The sequence below is a fragment of the Rhopalosiphum maidis genome, chromosome 1 (assembly GCF_003676215.2).
Source record: "Rhopalosiphum maidis isolate BTI-1 chromosome 1, ASM367621v3, whole genome shotgun sequence".
NCBI classification, from domain to species: Eukaryota; Metazoa; Arthropoda; class Insecta; order Hemiptera; family Aphididae; genus Rhopalosiphum; species Rhopalosiphum maidis.
The window spans coordinates 93,071,551-93,093,923 of record NC_040877.1 but is presented as its reverse complement, the minus strand read 5'-3'; positions in this window follow the sequence as shown (position 1 = coordinate 93,093,923).

Below are 22,373 nucleotides of genomic sequence, written 5' to 3'. Positions count from 1 at the left end.
TCTTATTTTACGTATTTTTAAGGCGGAAGCGTACACGCGATGACTCTAAAAACTTGGAAACTGTACAAGGGACCGTCGGACCTTCCTCCTATATCAGAAAATTGCCGAAAATTTGAATTTAAACCACCTAAGTACGGTAAAAACCACTTTTTTGAAAAATAATGTTTTGTAAGTTTTCGTGGTGAAGGATTTATTTTTCGACTCTGAAACTTTACACGCATTGTCAGACGGGTCCCTAAAACGGTTTACGCGCAAAAAAACACCAAATTGTCGATATTTTTTTTTATTCTACGGCCGCCCACGGCCCCTGTTCATTTATTGACGTTTTTCACCTAAAAATCTAATTTTACGTAATTTTAAGGCGGAAGCGTACACGAGATGACTCTAAAAACTTGGAAACTGTACAAGGGACCGTCGGACCTTCCTCCTATATCAGAAAATTGCCGAAAATCCAAATTTAAACCACCTAAGTACGGTAAAAACCACTTTTTTGAAAAATAATGTTTTGTAAGTTTTCGTGGTGAAGGATTTATTTTTCGACTCTGAAACATTACACGCATTGTCAGACGGGTCCCTAAAACGGTTTACGCTCAAAAAAACACCAAATTGTCGATATTTTTTTTTTATTCTACGGCCGCCCACGGCCCTTATTCATTTATTGACGTTTTTTACCTAAAAATCTAATTTTACGTATTTTTAAGGCGGAAGCGTACACGCGATGACTCTAAAAACTTGGAAACTGTACAAGGGACCGTCGGACCTTCCTCCTATATCAGAAAATTGCCGAAAATTCAAATTTAAACCACCTAAGTACGGTAAAAACCACTTTTTTGAAAAATAATGTTTTGTAAGTTTTCGTGGTGAAGGATTTATTTTTCGACTCTGAAACTTTACACGCATTGTCAGACGGGTCCCTAAAACGGTTTACGCTCAAAAAAACACCAAATTGTCGATATTTTTTTTTATTCTACGGCCGCCCACGGCCCCTGTTCATTTATTGACGTTTTTCACCTAAAAATCTAATTTTACGTATTTTTAAGGCGGAAGCGTACACGAGATGACTCTAAAAACTTGGAAACTGTACAAGGGACCGTCGGACCTTCCTCCTATATCAGAAAATTGCCGAAAATCCAAATTTAAACCACCTAAGTACGGTAAAAACCACTTTTTTGAAAAATAATGTTTTGTAAGTTTTCGTGGTGAAGGATTTATTTTTCGACTCTGAAACTTTACACGCATTGTCAGACGGGTCCCTAAAACGGTTTACGCGCAAAAAAACACCAAATTGTCGATATTTTTTTTTTATTCTACGGCCGCCCACGGCCCCTGTTCATTTATTGACGTTTTTCACCTAAAAATCTAATTTTACGTATTTTTAAGGCGGAAGCGTACACGAGATGACTCTAAAAACTTGGAAACTGTACAAGGGACCGTCGGACCTTCCTCCTATATCAGAAAATTGCCGAAAATCCAAATTTAAACCACCTAAGTACGGTAAAAACCACTTTTTTGAAAAATAATGTTTTGTAAGTTTTCGTGGTGAAGGATTTATTTTTCGACTCTGAAACTTTACACGCATTGTCAGACGGGTCCCTAAAACGGTTTACGCGCAAAAAAACACCAAATTGTCGATATTTTTTTTTTATTCTACGGCCGCCCACGGCCCCTTATTCATTTATTGACGTTTTTCACCTAAAAATCTAATTTTACGTATTTTTAAGGCGGAAGCGTACACGCGATGACTCTAAAAACTTGGAAACTGTACAAGGGACCGTCGGACCTTCCTCCTATATCAGAAAATTGCCGAAAATCCAAATTTAAACCACCTAAGTACGGTAAAAACCACTTTTTTGAAAAATAATGTTTTGTAAGTTTTCGTGGTGAAGGATTTATTTTTCGACTCTGAAACTTTACACGCATTGTCAGACGGGTCCCTAAAACGGTTTACGCGCAAAAAAACACCAAATTGTCGATATTTTTTTTTTATTCTACGGCCGCCCACGGCCCTTATTCATTTATTGACGTTTTTTACCTAAAAATCTAATTTTACGTATTTTTAAGGCGGAAGCGTACACGCGATGACTCTAAAAACTTGGAAACTGTACAAGGGACCGTCGGACCTTCCTCCTATATCAGAAAATTGCCGAAAATTCAAATTTAAACCACCTAAGTACGGTAAAAACCACTTTTTTGAAAAATAATGTTTTGTAAGTTTTCGTGGTGAAGGATTTATTTTTCGACTCTGAAACTTTACACGCATTGTCAGACGGGTCCCTAAAACGGTTTACGCGCAAAAAAACACCAAATTGTCGATATTTTTTTTTATTCTACGGCCGCCCACGGCCCCTGTTCATTTATTGACGTTTTTCACCTAAAAATCTAATTTTACGTATTTTAAGGCGGAAGCGTACACGAGATGACTCTAAAAACTTGGAAACTGTACAAGGGACCGTCGGACCTTCCTCCTATATCAGAAAATTGCCGAAAATCCAAATTTAAACCACCTAAGTACGGTAAAAACCACTTTTTTGAAAAATAATGTTTTGTAAGTTTTCGTGGTGAAGGATTTATTTTTCGACTCTGAAACTTTACACGCATTGTCAGACGGGTCCCTAAAACGGTTTACGCTCAAAAAAACACCAAATTGTCGATATTTTTTTTTTATTCTACGGCCGCCCACGGCCCCTGTTCATTTATTGACGTTTTTCACCTAAAAATCTAATTTTACGTATTTTTAAGGCGGAAGCGTACACGCGATGACTCTAAAAACTGGAAACTGTACAAGGACCGTCGGACCTTCCTCCTATATCAGAAAATTGCCGAAAATCCAAATTTAAACCACCTAAGTACGGTAAAAACCACTTTTTTGAAAAATAATGTTTTGTAAGTTTTCGTGGTGAAGGATTTATTTTTCGACTCTGAAACTTTACACGCATTGTCAGACGGGTCCCTAAAACGGTTTACGCGCAAAAAAACACCAAATTGTCGATATTTTTTTTTTATTCTACGGCCGCCCACGGCCCCTATTCATTTATTGACGTTTTTACCTAAAAATCTAATTTTACGTATTTTTAAGGCGGAAGCGTACACGAGATGACTCTAAAAACTTGGAAACTGTACAAGGGACCGTCGGACCTTCCTCCTATATCAGAAAATTGCCGAAAATTCAAATTTAAACCACCTAAGTACGGTAAAAACCACTTTTTTGAAAAATAATGTTTTGTAAGTTTTCGTGGTGAAGGATTTATTTTTGACTCTAAAACTTAATACTCATTGTCAGACAGGTCCCTAAAACGGTTTACGCGCAAAAAAACGCCAAATAGTCGATATTTTTTTTTTATATTACGGCCCCCCACGATTTCTGTTCATTTATTGACGTTTTTCAAATAAGAATCTAATTTCACGTATTTTTTAGGCGGAAGCGTACACGAGATGACTCTAAAAACTTGGAAACTGTACAAGGGACCGTCGGACCTTCCTCCTATATCAGAAAATTGCCGAAAATCCAAATTTAAACCACCTAAGTACGGTAAAAACCACTTTTTTGAAAAATAATGTTTTGTAAGTTTTCGTGGTGAAGGATTTATTTTTCGACTCTGAAACTTTACACGCATTGTCAGACGGGTCCCTAAAACGGTTTACGCGCAAAAAAACACCAAATTGTCGATATTTTTTTTTTATTCTACGGCCGCCCACGGCCCTTATTCATTTATTGACGTTTTTTACCTAAAAATCTTATTTTACGTATTTTTAAGGCGGAAGCGTACACGCGATGACTCTAAAAACTTGGAAATTGTACAAGGGACCGTCGGACCTTCCTCCTATATCAGAAAATTGCCGAAAATTCAAATTTAAACCACCTAAGTACGGTAAAAACCACTTTTTTGAAAAATAATGTTTTGTAAGTTTTCGTGGTGAAGGATTTATTTTTCGACTCTGAAACTTTACACGCATTGTCAGACGGGTCCCTAAAACGGTTTACGCGCAAAAAAACACCAAATTGTCGATATTTTTTTTTATTCTACGGCCGCCCACGGCCCCTGTTCATTTATTGACGTTTTTCACCTAAAAATCTAATTTTACGTATTTTAAGGCGGAAGCGTACACGAGATGACTCTAAAAACTTGGAAACTGTACAAGGGACCGTCGGACCTTCCTCCTATATCAGAAAATTGCCGAAAATCCAAATTTAAACCACCTAAGTACGGTAAAAACCACTTTTTTGAAAAATAATGTTTTGTAAGTTTTCGTGGTGAAGGATTTATTTTTGACTCTGAAACTTTACACGCATTGTCAGACGGGTCCCTAAAACGGTTTACGCGCAAAAAAACACAAAATTGTCGATATTTTTTTTTTATTCTACGGCCGCCCACGGCCCTTATTCATTTATTGACGTTTTTTACCTAAAAATCTTATTTTACGTATTTTTAAGGCGGAAGCGTACACGCGATGACTCTAAAAACTTGGAAACTGTACAAGGGACCGTCGGACCTTCCTCCTATATCAGAAAATTGCCGAAAATTCAAATTTAAACCACCTAAGTACGGTAAAAACCACTTTTTTGAAAAATAATGTTTTGTAAGTTTTCGTGGTGAAGGATTTATTTTTCGACTCTGAAACTTTACACGCATTGTCAGACGGGTCCCTAAAACGGTTTACGCGCAAAAAAACACCAAATTGTCGATATTTTTTTTTTATTCTACGGCCGCCCACGGCCCCTGTTCATTTATTGACGTTTTTCACCTAAAAATCTAATTTTACGTATTTTTAAGGCGGAAGCGTACACGAGATGACTCTAAAAACTTGGAAACTGTACAAGGGACCGTCGGACCTTCCTCCTATATCAGAAAATTGCCGAAAATCCAAATTTAAACCACCTAAGTACGGTAAAAACCACTTTTTTGAAAAATAATGTTTTTTAAGTTTTCGTGGTGAAGGATTTATTTTTCGACTCTGAAACTTTACACGCATTGTCAGACGGGTCCCTAAAACGGTTTACGCGCAAAAAAACACCAAATTGTCGATATTTTTTTTTTATTCTACGGCCGCCCACGGCCCCTGTTCATTTATTGACGTTTTTCAAATAAGAATCTAATTTCACGTATTTTTTAGGCGGAAGCGTACACGAGATGACTCTAAAAACTTGGAAACTGTACAAGGGACCGTCGGACCTTCCTCCTATATCAGAAAATTGCCGAAAATTCAAATTTAAACCACCTAAGTACGGTAAAAACCACTTTTTTGAAAAATAATGTTTTGTAAGTTTTAGTTGTGAAGGATTTATTTTTCGACTCTGAAACTTTACACGCATTGTCAGACGGGTCCCTAAAACGGTTTACGCGCAAAAAAACACCAAATTGTCGATATTTTTTTTTATTCTACGGCCGCCCACGGCCCCTGTTCATTTATTGACGTTTTTCACCTAAAAATCTAATTTTACGTATTTTTAAGGCGGAAGCGTACACGAGATGACTCTAAAAACTTGGAAACTGTACAAGGGACCGTCGGACCTTCCTCCTATATCAGAAAATTGCCGAAAATCCAAATTTAAACCACCTAAGTACGGTAAAAACCACTTTTTTGAAAAATAATGTTTTGTAAGTTTTCGTGGTGAAGGATTTATTTTTCGACTCTGAAACTTTACACGCATTGTCAGACGGGTCCCTAAAACGGTTTACGCGCAAAAAAACACCAAATTGTCGATATTTTTTTTTTATTCTACGGCCGCCCACGGCCCTTATTCATTTATTGACGTTTTTTACCTAAAAATCTTATTTTACGTATTTTTAAGGCGGAAGCGTACACGCGATGACTCTAAAAACTTGGAAACTGTACAAGGGACCGTCGGACCTTCCTCCTATATCAGAAAATTGCCGAAAATTTGAATTTAAACCACCTAAGTACGGTAAAAACCACTTTTTTGAAAAATAATGTTTTGTAAGTTTTCGTTGTGAAGGATTTATTTTTCGACTCTGAAACTTTACACGCATTGTCAGACGGGTCCCTAAAACGGTTTACGCGCAAAAAAACACCAAATTGTCGATATTTTTTTTTATTCTACGGCCGCCCACGGCCCCTGTTCATTTATTGACGTTTTTCACCTAAAAATCTAATTTTACGTAATTTTAAGGCGGAAGCGTACACGAGATGACTCTAAAAACTTGGAAACTGTACAAGGGACCGTCGGACCTTCCTCCTATATCAGAAAATTGCCGAAAATCCAAATTTAAACCACCTAAGTACGGTAAAAACCACTTTTTTGAAAAATAATGTTTTGTAAGTTTTCGTGGTGAAGGATTTATTTTTTCGACTCTGAAACTTTACACGCATTGTCAGACGGGTCCCTAAAACGGTTTACGCTCAAAAAAACACCAAATTGTCGATATTTTTTTTTTATTCTACGGCCGCCCACGGCCCCTGTTCATTTATTGACGTTTTTCACCTAAAAATCTAATTTTACGTATTTTTAAGGCGGAAGCGTACACGCGATGACTCTAAAAACTGGAAACCTGTACAAGGACCGTCGGACCTTCCTCCTATATCAGAAAATTGCCGAAAATCCAAATTTAAACCACCTAAGTACGGTAAAAACCACTTTTTTGAAAAATAATGTTTTGTAAGTTTTCGTGGTGAAGGATTTATTTTTCGACTCTGAAACTTTACACGCATTGTCAGACGGGTCCCTAAAACGGTTTACGCTCAAAAAAACACCAAATTGTCGATATTTTTTTTTTATTCTACGGCCGCCCACGGCCCCTATTCATTTATTGACGTTTTTTACCTAAAAATCTAATTTTACGTATTTTTAAGGCGGAAGCGTACACGAGATGACTCTAATAACTTGGAAACTGTACAAGGGACCGTCGGACCTTCCTCCTATATCAGAAAATTGCCTGAAAATTTGAATTTAAACCACCTAAGTACGGTAAAAACCACTTTTTTGAAAATAATGTTTTGTAAGTTTTCGTGGTGAAGGATTTATTTTTTGACTCTAAAACTTAATACTCATTGTCAGACAGGTCCCTAAACGGTTTACGCGCAAAAAAACCCAAATAGTCGATATTTTTTTTTTATATTACGGCCGCCCACGATTCTGTTCATTTATTGACGTTTTTCACCAAAAAATCTAATTTTACGTATTTTTAAGGCGGAAGCGTACACGCGATGACTCTAAAAACTGGAAACCTGTACAACAGACCGTCGGACCTTACTCCTATAACAGAAAATTGCAGAAAATCCAAATTTAAACCACCTAAGTACGGTAAAAACCACTTTTTTGAAAAATAATGTTTTGTAAGTTTTCGTGGTGAAGGATTTATTTTTCGACTCTGAAACTTTACACGCATTGTCAGACGGGTCCCTAAAACGGTTTACGCGCAAAAAAACACCAAATTGTCGATATTTTTTTTTTATTCTACGGTCGCCCACGGCCCTTATTCATTTATTGACGTTTTTTACCTAAAAATCTTATTTTACGTATTTTTAAGGCGGAAGCGTACACGCGATGACTCTAAAAACTTGGAAATTGTACAAGGGACCGTCGGACCTTCCTCCTATATCAGAGAATTGCCGAAAATCCAAATTTAAACCACCTAAGTACGGTAAAAACCACTTTTTTGAAAAATAATGTTTTGTAAGTTTTCGTGGTGAAGGATTTATTTTTTGACTCTGAAACTTTACACGCATTGTCAGACGGTTCCCTAAAACGGTTTACGCGCAAAAAAACACAAAATTGTCGATATTTTTTTTTTATTCTACGGCCGCCCACGGCCCTTATTCATTTATTGACGTTTTTTACCTAAAAATCTTATTTTACGTATTTTAAGGCGGAAGCGTACACGCGATGACTCTAAAAACTTGGAAACTGTACAAGGGACCGCCGGACCTTCCTCCTATATCAGAAAATTGCCGAAAATTCAAATTTAAACCACCTAAGTACGGTAAAAACCACTTTTTTGAAAAATAATGTTTTGTAAGTTTTAGTTGTGAAGGATTTATTTTTCGACTCTGAAACTTTACACGCATTGTCAGACGGGTCCCTAAAACGGTTTACGCGCAAAAAAACACCAAATTGTCGATATTTTTTTTTATTCTACGTCCGCCCACGGCCCCTGTTCATTTATTGACGTTTTTCACCTAAAAATCTAATTTTACGTAATTTTAAGGCGGAAGCGTACACGAGATGACTCTAAAAACTTGGAAACTGTACAAGGGACCGTCGGACCTTCCTCCTATATCAGAAAATTGCCGAAAATCCAAATTTAAACCACCTAAGTACGGTAAAAACCACTTTTTTGAAAAATAATGTTTTGTAAGTTTTCGTGGTGAAGGATTTATTTTTTGACTCTGAAACTTTACACGCATTGTCAGACGGGTCCCTAAAACGGTTTACGCGCAAAAAAACACAAAATTGTCGATATTTTTTTTTTATTCTACGGCCGCCCACGGCCCTTATTCATTTATTGACGTTTTTTACCTAAAAATCTTATTTTACGTATTTTTAAGGCGGAAGCGTACACGCGATGACTCTAAAAACTTGGAAACTGTACAAGGGACCGCCGGACCTTCCTCCTATATCAGAAAATTGCCGAAAATTTGGATTTAAACCACCTAAGTACGGTAAAAACCACTTTTTTGAAAAATAATGTTTTGTAAGTTTTCGTTGTGAAGGATTTATTTTTCGACTCTGAAACTTTACACGCATTGTCAGACGGGTCCCTAAAACGGTTTACGCGCAATAAAACACCAAATTGTCGATATTTTTTTTTATTCTACGGCCGCCCACGGCCCCTGTTCATTTATTGACGTTTTTCACCTAAAAATCTAATTTTACGTAATTTTAAGGCAGAAGCGTACACGAGATGACTCTAAAAACTTGGAAACTGTACAAGGGACCGTCGGACCTTCCTCCTATATCAGAAAATTGCCGAAAATCCAAATTTAAACCACCTAAGTACGGTAAAAACCACTTTTTTGAAAAATAATGTTTTGTTAGTTTTCGTGGTGAAGGATTTTTTTTTCGACTCTGAAACTTTACACGCATTGTCAGACGGGTCCCTAAAACTGTTTACGCTCAAAAAAACACCAAATTCTTGATATTTTTTTTTTATTCTACGGCCGCCCACGGCCCTTATTCATTTATTGACGTTTTTTACCTAAAAATCTAATTTTACATATTTTTAAGGCGGAAGCGTACACGCGATGACTCTAATAACTTGGAAACTGTACAAGGGACCGTCGGACCTTCCTCCTATATCAGAAAATTGCTGAAAATTTGGATTTAAACCACCTAAGTACGGTAAAAACCACTTTTTTGAAAAATAATGTTTTGTAAGTTTTCGTGGTGAAGGATTTATTTTTTGACTCTAAAACTTAATACTCATTGTCAGACAGGTCCCTAAAACGGTTTACGCGCAAAAAAACGCCAAATAGTCGATATTTTTTTTTTATATTACGGCCCCCCACGATTTCTGTTCATTTATTGACGTTTTTCACCAAAAAATCTAATTTTACGTATTTTTAAGGCGGAAGCGTACACGCGATGACTCTAAAAACGGAAAACCTGTACAACAGACCGTCGGACCTTACTCCTATAACAGAAAATTGCAGAAAATCCAAATTTAAACCACCTAAGTACGGTAAAAACCACTTTTTTGAAAAATAATGTTTTGTAAGTTTTCGTGGTGAAGGATTTATTTTTCGACTCTGAAACTTTACACGCATTGTCAGACGGGTCCCTAAAACGGTTTACGCGCAAAAAAACACCAAATTGTCGATATTTTTTTTTATTCTACGGCCGCCCACGGCCCCTGTTCATTTATTGACGTTTTTCACCTAAAAATCTAATTTTACGTAATTTTAAGGCGGAAGCGTACACGAGATGACTCTAAAAACTTGGAAACTGTACAAGGGACCGTCGGACCTTCCTCCTATATCAGAAAATTGCCGAAAATCCAAATTTAAACCACCTAAGTACGGTAAAAACCACTTTTTTGAAAAATAATGTTTTGTAAGTTTTCGTGGTGAAGGATTTATTTTTTGACTCTGAAACTTTACACGCATTGTCAGACGGGTCCCTAAAACGGTTTACGCGCAAAAAAACACAAAATTGTCGATATTTTTTTTTTATTCTACGGCCGCCCACGGCCCTTATTCATTTATTGACGTTTTTTACCTAAAAATCTTATTTTACGTATTTTTAAGGCGGAAGCGTACACGCGATGACTCTAAAAACTTGGAAACTGTACAAGGGACCGCCGGACCTTCCTCCTATATCAGAAAATTGCCGAAAATTTGGATTTAAACCACCTAAGTACGGTAAAAACCACTTTTTTGAAAAATAATGTTTTGTAAGTTTTCGTTGTGAAGGATTTATTTTTCGACTCTGAAACTTTACACGCATTGTCAGACGGGTCCCTAAAACGGTTTACGCGCAATAAAACACCAAATTGTCGATATTTTTTTTTATTCTACGGCCGCCCACGGCCCCTGTTCATTTATTGACGTTTTTCACCTAAAAATCTAATTTTACGTAATTTTAAGGCGGAAGCGTACACGAGATGACTCTAAAAACTTGGAAACTGTACAAGGGACCGTCGGACCTTCCTCCTATATCAGAAAATTGCCGAAAATTTGGATTTAAACCACCTAAGTACGGTAAAAACCACTTTTTTGAAAAATTATGTTTTGTAAGTTTTCGTGGTGAAGGATTTATTTTTCGACTCTGAAACTTTACACGCATTGTCAGACGGGTCCCTAAAACGGTTTACGCTCAAAAAAACACCAAATTGTCAATATTTTTTTTTTATTCTACGGCCGCCCACGGCCCCTGTTCATTTATTGACGTTTTTCACCTAAAAATCTAATTTTACGTATTTTTAAGGCGGAAGCGTACACGCGATGACTCTAAAAACGGAAAACCTGTACAACAGACCGTCGGACCTTACTCCTATAACAGAAAATTGCCGAAAATCCAAATTTAAACCACCTAAGTACGGTAAAAACCACTTTTTTGAAAAATAATGTTTTGTAAGTTTTCGTGGTGAAGGATTTATTTTTCGACTCTGAAACTTTACACGCATTGTCAGACGGGTCCCTAAAACGGTTTACGCTCAAAAAAACACCAAATTGTTGATATTTTTTTTTTATTCTACGGCCGCCCACGGCCCCTATTCATTTATTGATGTTTTTTACCTAAAAATCTAATTTTACGTATTTTTAAGGCGGAAGCGTACACGAGATGACTCTAATAACTTGGAAACTGTACAAGGGACCGTCGGACCTTCCTCCTATATCAGAAAATTGCTGAAAATTTGGATTTAAACCACCTAAGTACGGTAAAAACCACTTTTTTGAAAAATAATGTTTTGTAAGTTTTCGTGGTGAAGGATTTATTTTTTGACTCTAAAACTTAATACTCATTGTCAGACAGGTCCCTAAAACGGTTTACGCGCAAAAAAACGCCAAATAGTCGATATTTTTTTTTTATATTACGGCCCCCCACGATTTCTGTTCATTTATTGACGTTTTTCACCAAAAAATCTAATTTTACGTATTTTTAAGGCGGAAGCGTACACGCGATGACTCTAAAAACGGAAAACCTGTACAACAGACCGTCGGACCTTACTCCTATAACAGAAAATTGCAGAAAATCCAAATTTAAACCACCTAAGTACGGTAAAAACCACTTTTTTGAAAAATAATGTTTTGTAAGTTTTCGTGGTGAAGGATTTATTTTTCGACTCTGAAACTTTACACGCATTGTCAGACGGGTCCCTAAAACGGTTTACGCGCAAAAAAACACCAAATTGTCGATATTTTTTTTTTATTCTACGGTCGCCCACGGCCCTTATTCATTTATTGACGTTTTTTACCTAAAAATCTTATTTTACGTATTTTTAAGGCGGAAGCTTACACGCGATGACTCTAAAATCTTGGAAACTGTACAAGGGACCGCCGCACCTTATTAAAATACGAATCAATTGAAAATCATACTTACACAATGAATTACTGTTTTATTATTTTATTTTTGAGTTATTAAATCTATTATTAAAAATTAACGACTTATAATATAGTCTACAAGAAAAATATGCAACCGCCAATTAGATATAGGTTTTTAAGAGTATAGCAGCAGTAGAATAGGATGGATGGGCAGTAATTTGCAAAATTTTCATACGGATTAAGAATACCTCTCCCCGAAATGTAAGTTTACAATGGAACTTGCATATGACATTGAACTAAATTGGTATTAAGCCTTTATAATACCAAAGGTTTATAAATACATTGTATTCAACTTCAATCAATATAAAATATATTGTTTTTCGTTAATTCGTTAGCGAAATATAGCTTTTCAAAGTTGGGCTGTTTTCGGTTTTTGTAATACTTAATATGACATATAAATACAATTATGTCTATGATTATTTTTTTATCATTATTAATTTTCTTTACATATTATTTATTAGTAGTCACAGTTTTCCTTGGGAACATATAGTTGGCCAGTCTCGATTAATTTACACTTATTTTTAAATTAACTAGATAATATCTGTAATATATCACAATGTACTAACTATATCTTTAATCGCGTCTGTCAATAAATTATTTTCATTTTTTCATGTTGCATAGGAGGTAATTTTATACTATAATATTGTAATTAGCGATAGGCGTATCATACAATATCTTGTCTAATCAAATTTAAAATATAATAAAAAGTATAACATCATAAAATAGTGAACAATTTGTATAGCTATACAATATAATATACACACCCCTGTAAAGCTAGAGTCTGTGTCGTCAACATTGATGTTAAAGATGTATTCTGCCAGCTGACTAGTAAAGACGGTACAAAATTCACTCAAACTGGTCCATTCGAAATAAAAAAATATATATATATATCATTTGTATGATAAAAATAATATTATAGATCGAAACGAAAATGTGTGACCCTAACTTGTTAATACTTATTTTTTTTTAGTAATATTATTGGAGATTTTAATAATATAATGACATACCTCGCGAATTGGCAAATTTATATATCATTTATGTACAAGTTAAATAAATGCAGTGAAATACATGATGTCTGGGGATATTAGAAGTCAAATGAAAAGGTTTGAATAAAAATATATATATTTAACATATTTATTTTCCTATTTTAAATAAAAGTGACTAACCCCGAATGCATTGGGTTACGAAAATCTATACGATATATATTTTAAATAAACATACTTAGGTATTATTATTAATAACTGTTGGATCTTGGATACACATTTAATATTTTAATTTGGTGCGGCGACAAGTCCTACGTCGTAACGTTTGCAACCCTGTTGATGTACAGCAGACTACACTCCATGTAAACTTTGTCTTTCCGGAGGGACCGTGGGAGGGGGCTAGCCGATGACCGCTGATGCCCATCGCCGCCGCCGCCGCCGCCCCGTCTCTTATCTTTTACCGTTCGTCTAGCGTAGCAGTCCCTTTTTCTTGGTTCGTCGTCGTAAAACCGTTGCATCATCACCGTATTCCGCCTTTGATTTACGCGCATCCGAGCCTCACGTTCATCGTCGTGCCGCACAAGTCCCGTGTCTACGATCTATTGTTTTCGGGCTTTTGCGTCAAACAAAAAGCCTTTTTCGCTTCGTGCCATCGCCCGTCCGAATTCTCGCAGTGCGACCAAACGCTTTTCGTTTGTCCAACGAAGCGCGAACACGATCGATTGTTGTTTTCGTTCTATTATACGGTTTAACGTCGGAATCCAATCAATCGCATTCAACTGTTTTAATCTTGTTTCCGCGATACAAGGTTTTTGCTGTATAAAACTCCCGTACGTATACGCGGTCGTTGACCCGTGTTGGACAACCGACGTTCGGTGGATTGTCGCCGTCTGGTAGGTCCCTGCTCGGTGTTCCAGCGATGTGCCGGGATAACGGAAACAACAGCCACCGTCATCACCAACGCTTGCCATCAGTGCCATCAGTTGTTATCAGGTCGTACATAAATGTTTTTGTTTGTCATTTGTTTTTATTATAATTATTCTGTTTCGTCACCTGTGTGGTACGGCATATATTTATATTTTATATTTATGTAATCTAGCCGTTCGGGTTGTGATTGTGCTATGCCATTGACTAACATTAGTTGTAAGATATTTTATTAACTGTGGAACATCAATAAATTATATATAAATTCAATAAATATATAAAATATAATAATAAATTAATAGCCAAGTTAGTACTGTCTTGTAGTATTATATACTACTGCACCGTACTTAGTCTGCATCGTTCGCTGCGAAAATAAACTCATCATTCGGAACTTCATCAGAATTATCCCGATGGAAGTTATCTAGAGTAATATTTAAATGAGCAATGCTCGTACGTATAGTGCACGCGATTTCAATAGACCACACTAACTTAGAATACATACAATTATAGATTATAAGAAGAATGATGACAGTTTTTGTGTAACAATATTTGCATACTACATTGTGTATCTATTACTGTACTATGTCTGTGTAGTATTACTTTGCAAATAAATATAAACCTTGTATTCACTAGAATATTTACTAAAAAAACACGAAGCCGATTAAATTAAAAGTTTACTTTTGCATAAGGCATAACAATATTAAAATCGCATGTTGGATATAGTCAAAATAAAATATGATGTTGTTGTTTGTTTATTTAGCAGAATATTTAAATTTCGAAAAATTACTGACGATTTTTAATTTCTTAACCTAAAATGTAATGACGTAGATGATTATGTGATTTTAAACGTCTACGCGTGTATACCCGATTCGTATAATAATTATGAAAGAATATAATTGTGAAGGATAGCATTCTATCTGCATTTTATATGTACCTAGAAATGATCACTTTAATCTTTTCGTTAATATCTATTGAATATTAATATAGTTGATTATTTAAAATTAATAAGCTAATATAAACACTTCAAAATCGTAGTAGTTTTATTTATAAATTCATTGATGAACTATTATATATTAAATTAAATATAGATCAATCACCGCTTAACGTTGCAATACATAATATGTTGAATGTAAGGGAATTAATCATTACTATTTTGTCGTTTCATAGTTTAATTGTTGAATTTTTAATAATACTTTATATAATATCTAACAAAATTTTTTTATTAAACTTTTTGTAAAAACCATTAACGTTTGATTTAATTACTGGATAGATTCACTCCGCGTGTACATATCATATCATTGTTGTATTTTCATCCATCTTGTGTATGTACATCATTTGTTTATTATGCCTTGAAGCATACATTTTAAATATTTATTTTAATAATCATAATAATCATAATAATAATGATAATAAAAAGTCTATCTTTTGGTAGATATTTAAAAACACATAAATGTTATTGATAAATCCATTTAAAAAAATGCTTTAGTAGGTGCCGGTATTATGTTTGTATGCACGTTTTTATTTTACTTTTATGTTCAAACAATTTCATGTTATGCCTAATATTACACTTAATCCATTTTAAGTTTAAAACTTACATCATATTCTAATCTAAATATTTACTTTATAAAACCTGTAAAACAGTAAATAGTATAAACAAATCACGTGCAAAATTAATTTTACACCGTACTTATTGTTCACGATAATAATAATATAATAATATTATAGCTTGAATATAGAATATTATTTCAATTTTAAATTTAAAAGTCTTTTCTTATATAAAAATCTACGACCCTTAAAACGTTTTTATATTTTATTGATATGCTAAATTTTAATCATAAAATAATGAATTCATTGTAAATGTTCATAATTATTAATAACTTTATAAACCTGCAGACGTACATTATTATTATTTATCAATTCCATACAGGTTTTTTTAGAAAGAGTTATGTCCAGTCACTCAATATTATAATATGCGCATAAGGATAAAAATAAAAAGAGGTTAATTATTATTATTATTTATTTATTTATTTATTTTTTTTTTATTAAGTTATATAACTTAATAATCTTATTCATATTATCTCTATATCACTAAATAAAAGTTCAAAAATCTACAATTTAAATTTAGTTCAATTAAAAATATTATTAAATAGATACTGTAATTATTTAAAAAATAATATTCATAGATAATTGATATTCAATCGTTTAAGAATATTAAACAGGCAAAAGTAAAAACTATTAATATAACACATGAATACAGGATTAGCAATATAATAACAATGTTCAACATTTTAGCATACATTAAAAATGAGAAATAGATGTAACGTTTTCTAAAGAGACTAGTCCATCTATTTATCCCAATATAAATTAATATATAGTTAAATATACCTTCCAAACGTTGGCATACGACAATCAAACAAGCTTTATAAGTATTGAAAAAATAAATCTATCATATACATAACAAAAATTAGTTAGTGTTGATTGAGTTACGAGTGTATTGGTAAGCTTAAAATCATATATCGTTTTGGTGCGTAAATTGCGTAGCCGCCCAACAATTCACCATTCATCTTTGTATGTAATTTGTAATATTTGCATTACCATCACATATATACTGGTGGTCTGTGCATCGACCTAGTGTGTTATCGTCGGACAGGTCGACTGCGACATTGAGAAAATGCTGCAATAAGTCAGTGGCGTCATTTAATTTTTTTTTATTACGCATAGCGTATAAACCAGGTCACTTTAAGCGCAAATTACTATCAATTTTTCAAGCCAATCAATTTATGAAGTGGGCCTTATTACTACAATATTGGATTTTAAATATGTAAATGTATACCCAGCACGGTACAAATGACGCCACTGCAATAGTAAGGTTATTATGTGGGTATAAGTCAACTACGTACTTTATTCAGCCACCCAAAGACTTTGGTGGCATGGTGGTTAGCTGTAAAAGCGCCGCGGATACAGACGCCGCCCGACTAGAGTACCAAATATTACAGTGATAGGGGCACGTTACGACGGCGGCGAAAATTGTTAACAGGCCGGTGGTCAATGGCAATCCCAATCAAATTATAAGCCGATGAGGCCACAGCCACAGTCAGGATATATATATATATATATATTAATATCGTTGAGTACCGACACTGCAGCACTCAAAAGCCTGCTGACCTTTGGTTATGAGTTTCCATAATCCCATATCACATGATATTTGATTTATATCTATTTTTTTTTTTAATTTTACAATTTATCTTGGTGAAACGTTTCTTACGTCCTACACCGACATGGTATTTTTGTACGATCACAAAATACCTTTTTGTCCTTAAATAGCTTCTTTATCGGTCGTTGTATTATTTTTATGCGTCTCCGATTGCGTGAGGCCGTTCGTCAGCCTCTGCTCACTTTGTAAATGCCGTACACCACGTGGCCGTTTTTATATTGTCGTGCGTCCGAGTGTGTCACCACTTCGCGACAACCAACTCGGTGTTAAACGCTTCAGTACGTTTTTAATATTTTTATCATTGTTGTCTTTTTCGCCGGATGTTTCATCGCCGCACGCCAACTTCTCTACCGCTTGAGCTGTCGTAAATCAGTAACGATTGCCATAACTGCTGTGTTGATGTCATCGAGACAGCATCGCTGTCCACTCCGGTACCGCTGGCCACCGTGTCGCCTTCGCCACCGGGCCGCGCGATTGTAAAAGGCGGGTGTCCTTCGGCTGTCCGCCATGCAGAGTGGGTCTAACGCGTCTATATACCAACGTGCGATACCCTATTGAACTCGTCACACGACGGGGTACCGGAAAACGTACGCTGGTGATCTGTCGCCAAACTCTGTAGTGCCTCCTCCTTTTCGTACTCCCGATCCTGCATCGCTGCAGTCACCGTGTGCGGAGGTTTCACCTGAGTACCACAATTTTACGTACGTCGCTCGTCCTCGATTCGTCAATAGCGGCACTGTAATTACACGCTGTTTACGTCAACGCTGCCAAGACGGTAATGTTTTACACTTCGGATGATGGCCGATGCTATATCAGTCATCATATATACGTAATATATATCTTATACAAAGTAGTTATTGAATGAATATTGAAGAAAATTGGTAGTATAAAAATTTAAAAATGATAATAAAATTTTATAATAATTATATTAATTGTTAAAAAAAATATGTCGTGTACATAATTATTTTAACGAGTACATACTATTACATACTATTATATTAATATTTATTTGATTATTTTAGCTTTAAATACAAGTGTTATTAGCTATAGATAGTTACTAAACAATATCAATTATTTATTAATTATTTATTACCATGGACACCTGTTGGCGGTTTGAAAAAAAACTAATTTTATATATTTTTAAGAGAGTAAAAATGTGTTAGACTTGAGGAACATGTTGGTAATAGCAGTAGAAAATTCTTTAGTGTCCCTGGGAAACTTGAAAAAAGCGCTTTTTACCAATTAAAAAAATTGACAAATGTCCGTAATGTACGCGTTAATAACAATAATTAATGAAACACTGATGTCCCAGTTAGGAATTTTCATAATTTCATTATTAAATTAACACATAGTGTACTAATGTGTATAAATAAGAAACATTTAAAAATGCATGTATAATGACAAAATTGTCGTTTTGATATTAAAATAAAAATACTACTTTTGTAGGCTCATTTCTCAATAGCGTTACTATGCCTCTGGCTATATACCTATTTAATACTTATAGTGCTTTAATAGTCAGTATTATTTATTTTTTGTTGTTGGCTATAGATATAATTGTAAACTATATTTATTCATGTTTTATATTATAATTTATAATATAAAACATAAATATAAATATAGAAGTAAAATAATATTTTGCTGGCTAAATTACTCACACAACAGTAATCAATCAATACGATTTTATAAATATTTAAAATAAAATATGTGTACATCATTGAATAAATATATATATTTTTTAATTGTAATCGAAATATTTAATACTGATTAATAAACATTTAAATAATTGTATCATAATTCATGAATATATCTTATAAGTTAAAAAATAATTATGAATAAAATTCTATTGAGTCTTAAGCGACCCGTACACGATATAATTAATCATACGACATATTGTACAACTTTGTTTAATAGTTTGATACGATTATCGTATTATCGTAACGTGTATGATATTGTATTGTTGAACAATGTGTGTACTACTTCATGAGATGAAGTTTAAACTTGTGTAAAATCTATCGTATGACAAGTTCGCCATACGACAAATCGTAACATGCGTATTAAACATTAGTAAAATATATAAAAATAAAACAATGAAATATTTATTAATCACCAACATTTTTCAAAATATATTGATTGTAATTAAAATATAATCTTAGTAGTAAGTATAATCTTCGATTATTGTTCTTATTTATAACTTCTAAAGGTTTTCCAGGACTCTTTTTAACTTTAAAAATTGTAAATTAACAACGGTTCCTATTTTTCAAAACACAGACCCAAAATAGTTTTATGGCCTCGTGATGCACTTCAAAAAATTCGCGTACACAATACATCTGTCACCACCAAGAAGTTTGCAAATACACAATAAAAATGAAGTCGATATGATAAACTAACGATTACTATAAAATATGACACAAATCGACCTTACCCATAACATTCATATAAGATAATCACTAACCTAACCTTTTAAATATATTATCATAATATCGTAAATTGTTATTATCATTAAGTTTTGAATATTTTTCATTATTTATTATCATTACATCGTATCACGACTACCTATTAATATTTTGTTTTTACTGTCGGAATTGTTTGTATTCTCGATACAATTCTTATTTCGGTATACTATTTATAATATTTTCTGTACTCCATATTCTCCTTCCATTCCGTGTCTCATAAAAAATATATAAAATACAGTCCACTATCACCGCACAGCTAGTGCCAAAACTGATTCAAGACGAGCAGTAACTACTATAGCCACAATCGATCGGCCGTGAGCGGAAAATATAACATGGTGACATAAACTATTACGCCATCGACCTACCACGGCTCATCACACCGGGTTGCCCCTCACACAAATCTATTTTATCGATATTTATAGATAAAATTAAGATAAATTAAATATAATGTTATTAGTATTATTATTATTATTTGTATTTTGTTTTTAATTAATTATAATGTGTACGAATAATAAATTTAAAAATGTTAAGACACGTGCACCTGGTTCCAAACTCGGTGTAGAAACACTGTCCGAACCGTTACTGATTTCAACCACGATGTGACCTATAATTCAGTTGTATACGGTGGATGTAAACATACGCTTCCGCGGGAGGAACAGGATCCATCGGTATACATCGACGAGACAGGTCATCGAGTCAATAATATATGTTCGAACTGGACAACGGCGCGTAGAACAGCACAATCGTAAGTCATTGCTATTGATTATTAGTAATAAGTTATTGCTTATAAATTATATTTATTATAATTATATACTTTATGTTCTCTCATTCTTTGGCTACGTATTAAATTTTAAAAAGGAAAATTTTTTTTTAACCCTATTATTAAAAGGTCGGAAACATGGTTATTGCTGTATTTTTCTATGCAGATATTTATTTAGATATAAGACCTACATTATTGAGTTTTTTTAATATGTACTAATAACTAGTGTAGTAGAAATATAATGTACTTTTTGATTGTACAAACATATTTTAGGTACCAAAAGATTTAATTTTAATGAACATAATTTGAAAATATATTTAATTATTAATTTTGATTCAAAAAAGTAATACACTCGTCAATTTTTTTTTTTTAGTTAATTTAATTAGAATTAAGAATTTAAAGTTTTTTTTATATGACTTATATTTTTATTTTATTAAATCCGGTATTTTCTTAAAATATAAGTATCATCCCCACCGAAAATTTCCGGGCACCCCAATGTAACGTAGATGCTTTTGTGATTATTTATTTTTATATCCTTTAATTTAAAAATGTTTAGGTATAATATAATGCAACTGTCAAATATAATATAATTATTCAAATTTTTTTTTTTTTACTTATATGTTTAAAAAATTGCATGTTATACCTTATATTTACTTAATATACACCTATACACCACTTAATACATTTTTAGTATAAACTTACCTCATCTAATTCAATTATTTACTTTTTATCTTTTTACTATTGACACCTGTAAATAGTGGAATAAACAAATCACGTGCAAAAGAATTATAAAACTTATTTATTGGTAAAAAAATGAAAACATCACACCTACTACTTGGTCATATCATTACCTCAAACAGACCAACCATCCGACTTAATTATATTAACGACCATTATATATTATTAATTGTTTACACCTTAGTAAATTTAGTTAGCTTTAACAAAGTATTATTAATTATTCCTAAACAACAATTATGCGTTATTATATTGAAATAAGCCAATATTGTGTAATATATTACAAATATATATATTGTGTAATTGTAAGTCGTATTGTTGAACATAAAAAATTATTTCATCATGTGCAGAAAGAATTCATTATTCTCGATATCATAAATTTATTACACATTACACACATATAATACACGTAACAACATACAGATCTCTTGAGTTTCGGCTCTTGACTATATTCTTGACATCATTCTCAACATTTATAATTGAGATTGTTATAATAAAATTATAAGTAATGTACTCACAAGTCAAAACACGTTTATCAAGAATTTTATTAATAGGTATTAACTATTTATTTCATATACGTTTATAGTTTTATACGAACTACATTATTGCAATTATAATAAAAAATATACGTTACTATATAATGTTATGAATTATTATAAGTTAACTAGAATTGTGGTTTTTTTCTTTTTTAAAACTAATTTATGTAAATGTTACGGTTTTCTTAAGTTTGCATTGTACATATTGTCTTCTAATTTGATCGTGATAATATCGAATCGTAGAAACACAACAACTGATTTAAATAGCACACATAAATATAGTATATAACAATTGTTTAAAATAATTATTACGGTTTATAGATATTGATTTTACCTGACGGGATAATTCATACGTTGACCACAGTCTTTGGCAAGGCGTAATGTTTGATACCATTTGAGGTAGGTTTATCAAACAAATTCTGTTACTGTTTAAAAATAAGATAACTTAATAAGAATAACCGTGTATAAACTATAAGCTTACCTTATAGTCATAATGGTAAGTTTAATTTATTAATTTAATACTAAGCGGATAAGTAGTTATTAATTTATTAAATATATATATAATAATGTATTTATCTACTATTTAGTTATATGCATGCAAGGTTGATCGTATATTCGTACGTATATTTTGATTTTTTTCAGTGTTTGTAAACAGAAGTTTAATTGGTTATATATTTTGGAAAAAAATATTGAGCATAAGAACAGGAATAAAACTATTATTTTTTTCAATTTTTATTTTAGAAAATATTCTGCTCCAGAAGTTTGGAG